General features: G+C 41.1%; 1 non-coding gene across 1 annotated transcript; it reads right to left on the minus strand.

Moving 5' to 3' along the window:
- Positions 1 to 8163: 8163 nt before the first annotated feature.
- LOC141645662 (small nucleolar RNA R71) lies at positions 8164 to 8270 on the minus strand. The gene has a single exon (XR_012545139.1). It is a non-coding gene; the product is annotated as a small nucleolar RNA R71 (small nucleolar RNA).
- Positions 8271 to 11353: the final 3083 nt, after the last annotated feature.

Below are 11353 nucleotides of genomic sequence, written 5' to 3' on the forward strand. Positions count from 1 at the left end.
ACATGATGCATGAGTTTTTTGTTTATGACGGAGAGGATAATTTAGATTACCTCCCGTTGTGTATGTATGTACTTCCCCAAACCGAGTTAGACATTATTTCTAATGTCCTAAGGTTGGGTGTAGTTCATGCACATACGATGCAATGCAAGAAACTAAATTTGTCATTTTGGATTTTCAAAAATGGGAACAATGAAATAAGAACACCTCAATGCTGGGGCCGAGGTATTAGTCCTCTATGTTGCTAGGACTACTCCAACCATGATCAAGATTAAATAATATACAAGTTAACAAAACACAAACTTCTTTTCATAAAACTTGAAAATTAAAGAGAGGAGATGAGAAAACTTCACTTAAGCTTGTGATGGGTGCCTCTCGCCCGCTCCACCTAGCTATGAAGTAATCCTCTAGAGATCGGCATCATCTCTCTCTAGATAACTATCCTATATCTCCTTTGATGCATCACTCATATTCGGGTCCATGAACTCGTCTTCTTCACTTTCAAGCTCCACCGTGTCCCCTCCGCAAGAATTGTTGCTCCCCTCCTCTTGTCCCCCGTTTGTCCCTTCATTTTCCCTCTCCGAATTGGGGAAGAGTAAGTCCATTTGTGCCCAAGAGGGAAATGCTCCCTCTTCACTAACCTTTCCCTTATGAATCATATCGTGGTATTGAGGATAGAGTGCATAGTAATTATCCACGGTAGCTTCATATTGTCGGTAGTGCAAATATTGTAGAATTCCCGTGACAAAGTCATCACGGGGAAGGATAAAAGGGTTGGGATGGTTATACGGTTGATAAGGAAATGGGTAGTGAGGCACTTTGATCTTCTCATCTTGAGATTGTTGCTCTTGTTGTTGTTGTTGATTTGGAGGTGGTGGTGCTTGTCTTGTTTGAGTTGGGTTTGGAGGGATGAGGTAAGATGGGATTGGTGATAAAGGTCCTCTTCTTGGGGAAATCCGTGGTAGGCCGGTCATCGGTAGAAAAATCGGATCACTTCCTTTCGTTATCCACTTGATCCGCTTTTCAACCCCCTCAAGGGTTATCCAATGATGATTAATAAGAAGAAGATCTTCATTTATCCTCGTGTTTCCCGAAAGAGGAGCATACTCATTATTCTCATTGAATCTCGGATTGAAATGCTTCGCAAGCCTAGTAATGAGCCCTCCATTCACAATGTGTTTCATCCCATCATCATCACCATTCCTAAACTTTGCCCATTTCTCGAGTAGCACTAGAGGTGCATTGAAGTGGTACACACTTCTTCCTTGAATATTGAGGTAGGATTCTATAAACACAAGGTCTAGTTGATTCACGATCGCCGGATCTCGGCGAGCAAAGAGGGTGCCCGAGTGGAATCGATAAGTAAGTCTCAAGATCGGATTTTGAATATGAAAAGTGAGACATTCCTTGGTGTGTATAAAATCCCGGCCGGTCATGGCCCTCCACAAAGGTTCAACACTATATTTCTTTGGCTTCGATGTCCGGGTAGGCGAAACATCGAGACCAAGCACATTTGCGAATTCTACAAGGGTCATCATCCTTGAAACATTCTCCAACCTAAATTCTATGCATATTTTTTTGTTCAAGGTTGTAATCTTCAAAAAGCTCAAAAACTCAAGCACAAGGGATCGATAAGTTTGCTCATACATGTGGAAAAGGGTAGAGAGACCAAACACTTCAAAAAGAGCTTCCACTTGGTGATAAATCCCAAGTTTCCTCAAAGTATTATGACATAAAAACTTAGTAGGGAGAATGTTCTTACTTAGAAGCCGGTGGAAGACTAGTCTTTGCACATCATTGATAAACTCAACATTTGAGAAGTCATCAAGTCTTGTAAGATCCACTATTTCTTCATGCTCCCTTCTAGTGTTGGCATGGGAGGTAGAAGAACTTCCCCTCATCCTTGGTCCCCTCCCATTCCTAAAAGAAGATCTCCTTGGTGCCATTCCTTGATTATTGAGCTGGGAGTTTTGATTTATTTAAGAATAAAGATGCTCCTTGTGGATTGAGTGTTGCCTTTGAAACCCTAACAATTTGGGGCTTTTTGATTTTGTGGGGTAAAAGAGTGATTTGGATATGCTTTGGAGTCATAAGGAGGTGGGTTTTTATAATACAAGTGGAAGGAACGGTGATGTGTCATTGTGTGGTGGGGTGTAATTAAATTAAGAAAAGTCGGGCCAAATTATCGCAGGAAGACGGGCGGATTTTAGGTAAGACGCCCGGATTCTGTCACAGTTTACTTTCCAAAAATATGACGCCACAAAGACGGGCGTCCCGACCCCAAGACGCTCGGATTCTCTGAAGACGAGACGAGCGTCTTTTCTCAAAGACGGACGGATTCTGAGACAGTGAAATTTCTTGAAATGCACAGGCAAAAAGATGGTCGTCTTTCTGCAAAGACGGGCGTATTCCTTAGGATGAGCGTCTTTCCTGCTGAGACGCTCGGATTCTTCGACAGTCCTAAAATTTTCAATTTCACAGCTTAGCATGACGGACGGATTCTTCACAATATGCCCGGATTCCAGCAAGACGGGCGGATTCCATTGAAGACGCACGGGTTCAAGCTGCGAATTTTCCTTTAATTTCCTTTCCTCTCATTAATGCTTCCCCACACTTGAAGATTGGTTCCTTCCTTCATTCAAAATTCGTTAGTGACCCTCCCTCACTTACTCTCATGAAAAGAGTTTATGCCTATAATTAAAGAAATGCAATAAAATTATAAATACAAGTTAGAGGGTTAGTATATTTACATGTGGTGGTTTAGGGAGGACTCCACCAAACTCTCCCTTTGATGGTTCTTTCACGGATGAGGAGGCCCGAGGTAGGTGACCTCGACCTCTCCAATAAACGCTCCCTTATAGTATGGCTTCAATCTTTGACCATTGTCCTTGAACTTGCTTCCATCTTCCGCCTTGAGTTCAAAATCTCCATATTTTCCAACTTCGGTTATCACATAGGGACCCATCCATCTAGAGTTCAACTTTCCCGGAAAAAGTCGGTAGCGGGAATTGAATAGAAGGACTTTGTCCCCTTTGTGCAAGGCCTTTTGTCTAATCATCTTGTCATGGAGCAATTTCGTCTTTTCTTTGTAGATCTTGGCATTCTCATAGGATTGTAGTCGGAATTCCTCCAACTCTTGAATTTGAATCATCCTCTTTTGGCCACTCAATTTGAGATCAAGATTAAGTGCTCGGATTGCCCAAAAAGCTTTGTACTCCAATTCGATTGGCAAGTGACATGCTTTTCCATAGACAAGCTTGTAAGGGGAGGCTCCTATGGGAGTCTTATAGGCCGTCCTATAAGCCCAAAGAGCATCATCAAGCTTTGTGCTCCAATCTTTTCGGGTCTTGTTCACAACTTTCTCAAGGATTTGCTTGATCTCTCTATTTGAAACTTCAACTTGACCGCTTGTTTGAGGATGATATCCCAAGCCGGTTCTATGTTGAACACCATACTTGGTCAAAAGAGATGCAAGTTTCTTCTCATGAAAATGCGTTCCTCCATCACTTATGATTGCTCTAGGAACTCCAAATCTTGGGAAGATTATCTTCTTGAAGAGCTTGGTGACCGTTTTTGCATCATCATTTGGAGTGGCAATTGCCTCCACCCACTTTGAGACGTAGTCTACGGCCACAAGGATGTACTTATTCCCATAGGATGTCACAAAAGGACCTTGGTAGTCGATCCCCCAAACATCAAAGATCTCCACCTCTAGAATGCCCCTTTGTGGCATTTCGTTCCTCCAAGAGATATTCCCCGTTCTTTGACAAGCATCGCAATGAATGATGAATTCTCTTGTGTCTTGAAACATTGTAGGCCAATAGAAGCCCGATTGAAGAATTTTTGCAATGGTCCTCCTTGCTCCATGGTGCCCACCGTAGGGTGATGAGTGACACCCTTCCAAGATTCCTTGGACTTCCCATTGAGGGATGCATCTCCGGTAGAGCCCATCACTACACTCCTTGTAGAGGTTTAGGTCATCCCAAAAGTACCTCTTCACTTCGAATAGGAACCTCTTTCTTTGGTTGTGGTTCAAATTTGGAGGGAGTACTTTTCCAACAATATAGTTAGCATAATCGGCAAACCATGGGGTGATGTGCCTTTCAAGTTGTGTTTGAATGGCTATCAAAATATCGTCGGGAAATGAGTCATTGATCGGGGTTTCTCCATGTTCATCATGAAACCGGATTCTTGACAAGTGATCCGCCACTACATTTTCGCCTCCTTTCTTGTCTCTTATTTCCAAGTCAAATTCTTGAAGAAGTAAAATCCATCTCAACAATTTTGGTTTTGCCTCCTTCTTTATCAAGAGATGTCGGAGAGCACGGTGATCCGAAAAGACAATCACCTTGGATCCAAGTAAGTAGGAACGGAATTTGTCTAAAGCATAGACAATGGCAAGAAGCTCTTTATCGGTGGTATCATAATTCACTTGGGAGGGATCAAGAGTCTTGCTTATGTAGTAGATGGCATGAAGAGCTCTTCCTACCCGTTGGCCAAGAACCGCTCCAGCGGCGTAGTTACTAGCATCACACATAATCTCGAACGGTAGTTCCCAATTTGGAGGTTGAATTATCGGTGCCGATATTAGTGCTTCCTTGATTCTATTAAAGGCTTCAACACACTCATCAGTGAAATGGAATTGGGCATCTTTAAGCAAAAGTTGAGTGAGGGGTTTCGCTATTTTTGAAAAATCCTTTATAAAACGGCGATAAAAACCCGCGTGACCGAGAAAACTTCTCACCCCTCTAACATTTACGGGAGGTGGGAGTTTCTCTATCACCTCAACTTTAGCTTTATCGACCTCGATGCCCTTTTCCGAGATTAAATGACCCAAAACAATTCCTTCATTGACCATGAAGTGACACTTTTCCCAATTTAAAACAAGACTAACATCTTCACATTTTTGCAACACAAGAGAAAGATTATGCAAACATGAGTCAAAGTCCTTTCCATAAACACTAAAATCATCCATAAAAACTTCTATTATGGTCTCTAGGTAATCGGAGAAGACACTCATCATGCATCTTTGGAAAGTGGCGGGGGCATTACATAAGCCAAAAGGCATCCTCCTATATGCAAAAGTACCATAGGGGCATGTGAAGGTGGTCTTATGTTGGTCATCCGGGTGTATATGGATTTGGAAGAATCCCGAATACCCGTCAAGGTAACAAAAGAATTTGTTGGAGGCTAACCTCTCAAGCAGTTGGTCAATGAATGGTAGGGGAAAATGATCCTTTCTTGTTGCGGAGTTTAATTTTCGATAGTCAATACACATACGCCAACCGGTGATCTTTCTTGTGGGTATTAGTTCATTCTTTTCATTTGTCAATACCGTGGTACCTCCTTTCTTAGGTACCACTTGAACGGGGCTAACCCACAAAGAGTCCGATATGGGATATATGATTCCCGCATCAAGTAATTTCATAACCTCTCCTTTGACAACTTCTTGCATATGGGGATTCAATCTTCTTTGAGGTTGAATGGTAGGTCTATGGTCTTCCTCTAGATGAATTCTATGCATGCAAAAGTTGGGACTTATACCCTTAAGGTCATCTAGACTATAACCTATAGCCTTCTCATGTTGTTTCAACACATCAAGCAATTTTCCCAATTGGTTCTCATCAAGTCTATCATTAACAATCACGGGTTTGGTCTTTGATTTATCAAGGTAAGCATATTTCAAATTTGGGGGAAAGGGTTTTAAAGTAGGAGCTTGTACCTCACTTTCCTCCTTTGGAGTTTCATTGAGAATTTGCTCCATCTCCATTAGGCATTCCATTCTCATAGCGTATTCAACTTGTTCTTCATTCTCATCAATCTCATCACATTCGAATTCCATGATGGATTCCTCTTGCTCTTGAACTTGTAAGATGTCTTCTAGGATGAATTGCTCATCTTCTATTGGTTGACATGCTTCCACAAGGATGTTATGCACTAATTCGGATTGTGCATGAGTAAGTTCTTTGTTAGCTAGAGCGGCCTCAAAAAGATCTACCTCCAATTCCCAATACATATTTTTAGCCTTACTTGCTTCCAAGGCTTCCAATACTTGCATGGGATATTTGAAGAAAGGTATACTTAAGTGGTCCTCTACAAAACAATCTATAAGGTCCATCTTGCAAAATATCAAACAACTTGAAAAAAATTAGAACAAACCTTGAGGAGTTTTACTTCCCCAAGGCAAAAAAAGACACAACTAATAACAATATATGAAAATCTAAATCAAGTTAACACAGTCCCCGGCAACGGCGCCATTTTTGGTCGGGACTATATCTTTTCGGTAACTTGTCGTTAGGAGCACCTAGACCAAAACACAATTTATAACTTCACAAACAACTCTACAATTAGTAAAGAGGCAAGTAAAGGTCGGATCCCAAGGGACGGGAATTGAGATGAGATTTCTATTGCAACTAGCGGTGTCTTAGGGGTGTCACAATTGGGTTGATGTAGAAGGTCACTAAACTAAATAGCAATGAAAGTAAACAAGCAAGATGAATTAAAAGGGTTGTAAACAATTGATAAAAGACACTAGGGTATCATGGGTTCATAAGGGATTCATGGGAGTTGAGCATACAAACATGTTTCCTACTAGATGCAAGCAATTATTGTTGTGATGGATTGAGTTGGGTTATATCTTACAATCCTAGGAAAGTTTGGGTCCCGGAGCCGAATCAATTAGATTGTACAACACTTACAAGTCGACTTAGTCTTCCCTACTCAACAACATGCATGGTCTAATGAGACTCGAGTTGGTTTATGTCTTACAAGTCTCATTGAAAAGGTAGGTGATGGGTAAAAAATGCAAGGATTCATAGGCTCGCATTTCATCAAACATAACATGTGCATGAGTTGAGATCAAAACAAGTAAGCAAATAAACCATGAAAGCATATTAATTTAAGCATGAATCATTCCCCATGTTGGTTTCCCCTAATTATCCATTAACCCTAGCTAAGTGACTACTCACTCATTATCATGTTGAACATGCTAGCAAGGTTGTCAATCATACCAACAAAGTGAAACATGATGAATAAATGAAAGTAATTAGCAATAATTAAAAAGGGATTAAGAGAATTATATCTACTAATGATTCCAATAATAAAGCAAAGAATAAAAGAAGTACTTGATGCTTGATTGGAAGGTTGTCAATCTCCCAATAATAACCCAAATAATCTTCAATTACCCAAAATAAAGGATGAACAAGAGAGAAATTAAGGAAATAAAACTTGTATTAAAACTTGATTAATTGTTGATTACAATATTAAAGAGAGATTTGATTGATATTAACTACACTAAAGATTGCTAAGAAGAACATGCTCTTCTAATTAGACTAATGGGTTATTTATAGTGGGGATTAGGTGTAGGAATTAGGGTTAACTAAGGGTTTAAATGACGATTAAGTCTCTACTTAAGGAAACGCCGATATTTTTGGAAAGATGGGCATCTTTCTTGAAGCTTGAAGAAACGAAATTGTCTGCCTGGGAATCCGTGCGTCTTTAGCACGGGACGGCCGGATTCGAGAGTCTCTGCCCGGGCGTCTTGGGGAGAAGACGGGCGTCTTCTGGGGTTGCTGCCCGGGCGTCTTGGAGTGAAGACGCACGGATTGTGAAGGTGGAGGACGGGCGTCTTTAGGACAATCCGCACGGATTCTTTGGGCGATCTCATTTCTTCTTCTTTTCTTCCCTTTTCTTCATAAAATCCTTGGGGATTTCCTCGGGGATGCAAGGATCTTTTCTCATCATTGCCCATCTACTATAGTATGTACAAAGGCCTTCTAATCTTGTCTCTCCTTGATGCTTGGTCATTTGAATTTAATCAATTTAGTCTCGTTTTGCCATGAAAATGCAAGGTTTGCACTCCTTTCCTACCAAGGACACAAAACCTCAAAGAATATGCAAAACAAAGAACTAAAGACAATAAATGACCCAAATATGCACTAAAAAGCATGGGAACAAGGCTAATTCGGGGACTAAATATGCTCTAATTATGGTCACATCACCGGTGTAACTCAAGACCAAATTCGATGGGTCTTATTTCCTTTTTCTCTAATTGGCACCGCAAAACAATGGTTGAAAGACCTTGATAAGGCTACTCTTGGAATTGATTCTTGGAAGAAATTGGCTCTAGCTTTCTACAAAAAGTTCTATCCACCGGAAAAGACTAACATGCTAAGAGCTCAAATTACGGGCTTTAAGCAAAGAGATGAAGAATCTTTGTATGAAGCTTGGGAGCGATTCAAAGGAATTTGTCGCTCATGTCCTCATCATGGACTTAGCGAGTGGTTCTTGGTACAACAATTTTGGAACGGTCTTTATGAAGACTCAAGAAACATTCTCAACATGGGATCAAATGGAATGTTCACCGAAGTTGACGACAATAAAACTTGGAACAAGATTGAGGAAGTAGCGGTCCATAATTCACAATATAGTAGACCTCGCAAGGCTACTAGAGGAGGAAAGCATGAAGTGGACTCTATTATTCAATTGGTGTTCAACTTAGTGCTCATATTGATACCATCAATTAGAAGTTTGAAAAGGCTATGGCTAGACTTGAAGAAGCCTCAAAATCACCAAAGCAACATGTTAATGCCATGACGACATCTTCATCAATCCCAAGTGGGATATGTGAGAATTGTGGAACTTTGGGACATGACCAAAGTGAATGTAGGGGAACAAATGAACAAGTGAATGCTTTTCAAGCATACAAGAGTGGTACCCCTTATTCAAACTATTATAATGAAAACACCAAATTCCACCCAAATCTCTCATACAAAAGCCAAAATGTTCAAAACCCTCAACCAACATACACCCCACCTCCCATGAGAAACCAAAATCAAAGGCCCTTTTACAACCAAAACCAAGGTTACCAAAATCAAACTCCATACAATCAACAAATTAACCAAGGTTTTGATGTTCAAAAAGCGGTCCTCCAAATGCAAAAGTATCAACAAGAGTTTTTCACTCAAATGCAAAAGGATAGTCAAGCAAAGGAAATCACCATCAACAACATCCTAGCCCACACCAAAATCTTGGAAACCCAATTAACTCAAATAGCATCTTCAAGTTCACAAAGACAAAAGAGGCAATTACCGCCTCAAAGTAATCCCCCGAGACATGAAACGGTTAGTGCCATTCACTTGAGAAGTGGTACGAGGTATGAAGCACCGGAGAAGCAAGTTGAGGATAAAGTTGTGGAAGCTAGTGACAAAGAAGAAGTTGTGCAAAATCCCAAGGATGGAGAACCATCAAAAGAAGAAGTTTTAAAGAAAAATGAAGACAAGGCCAAGGAGAAGGAGCCCATTTTGATTAGACTTCCTTTTCGGAGTCGTCAAGCTAAGCCCAAATTTGATGACCAACTTGGAAAATTTATGGAGATTGTGAAGAATTTGGAAGTCTCAATTCCTTTCACGGAATTAGTCAATCACGTGCCGGCCTATGCTAAGTACATGAAAGACATCCTCACGAAGAAGAAGTCGATCCGGAAGCTTGAGACTATCGCCTTCACTAAGGTGACTCGTGCAATACTTCAAGGGACTTCACCTCCAAAACTTAAAGATCCGGGAAGCTTCTCAATACCGTGTACCATTGGCGACACCACGATCAACAAAGCCTTATGTGATCTAGGGGCTAGTGTGAGTGTTATGCCGTACTCGGTGAGTCAAAGGTTAGGGATGGGAGAGCTTAAATGCACCAATATCACACTCCAAATGGCCGACAGATCGACGAAGACACCATCGGGGATAGGGGAAGATGTTCCCGTAAGAGTTGGGAAATTTTTCATCCCGGTGGACTTTGTCATTGTTGACATGGAAGAAGACTCCAACATTCCAATCATTCTAGGTAGACCTTTCTTGCACACCGCGGGTGCGGTGATTGATGTGAAGCATGGAGAGCTCACTCTAGAAGTGGGAGATGAGAGCATAACCTTCAATCTTGACAAAACCATGAGAGCTCCCCGTTTGCATGAACCATGTTTTATGGTTGATCATTATAGCCGGAAGAATGAAAGGAAGAAGTCGGAATTCCAATGGAAGAAGAAAGTCGATGATGCTCCATTCAAAGAGCGAGCAAATTGTAACAAAGAGAGCTTGAAGAGCTCACCAAAGTCAAGCAATGAAGAAGATGGCCTCATTGGCCAAGACAAGAAAGTGGGAGAATTATCTCTATCAACTCAAGAGATCTTTAGTGACCAAGTAGATGAAGTTTGTGTTCTTTGGGACGATGAGTTTGAAGGGATTTTCAATCCCTACATTGGTAATGCTATCGATCAAGACCAACATGAAGGACAACAAGAGCAAAGATCTATTGAAGATCTTTATCATGATAATGAACAAGCTTTTGACTACTTCTTCAAGGTGTTGAGTAACATCAACAACACCTTGGACATGCCCCCATGACATCTCACTAAGGATTAGAGTTTGGTGGAGTCCTCTCCAAACCACCATTTGTAAATATTTCTAACTCCCTAACTTGCATTTTAATTCTTACATTGCATTTTTGTCATTTTTGGATTTTTATGCTTTGATCAAGATATCTATCAGTTTTTAGAGAAGTGAGGGAGGGACTAATGATTTGATTGATGTGTAGTGCTTTAGCTTAGTGTGGAGATAGCAATTGCCTAGGATATTCATGCCTTAGTAGTGCCCCTACAATGAAGAACACGGGATTTGAAGAATGAAAATGACACGGGATATGCAAGTACACGGATGGAACTGAATCCGGGTAGACTAGGAGGAATCTGAGCGTCCTTAAGGGGAATCCGCTCATCTTAAGGGAATCCGGGCGTCTGTTGGAGAATCCGTCCGTCCAAATGAGCTGCAAAATTGAAAATTTGGGACTGTTAGAGAATCCGAGCGTCCCAGCAGAGAAGACGCTCGTCTGAAGGAATCCGCTCGTCTTTGCATGAAGACGCCTGTCTTTTTACCAGTGCAGAATAAGAAAAGTTCCTGTAAACAGAAGCCGCTCATCTCTGATAGAATCCGCTCGTCCTGAATTGCAAAATCCGCTCGTCTTCGCTGAAAGACGCCCGTCTTTAGGCGAGATTTCTTGAACCCAAATTAGGCAGAATTCGAGCATCCCGAAGGGAATCCGCTCGTCTTCCCCCTGCATTTTTGAAATTTCGGGTGTTTTAAATACCCCTTCCCACATTCATTCATTCATTCATACATTCAAAACACTAACCATAAACCCCAAAACCCTCATCCTCTCCATCACCAAAAACAAGATTTCCTCAACCAAATTCAACAAAATAAAATCCAAACTTCCTTACAACAACAATTAATCACTCCCTTTCCAACAATAATCAATCGAAGCACCAAAATCTTCAACCTTTGAGTCAATTTTTGAAATACAAAGA

The sequence above is a fragment of the Silene latifolia genome, chromosome 2, assembly GCF_048544455.1.
Source record: "Silene latifolia isolate original U9 population chromosome 2, ASM4854445v1, whole genome shotgun sequence".
Lineage (NCBI taxonomy): Eukaryota > Viridiplantae > Streptophyta > Magnoliopsida > Caryophyllales > Caryophyllaceae > Silene > Silene latifolia.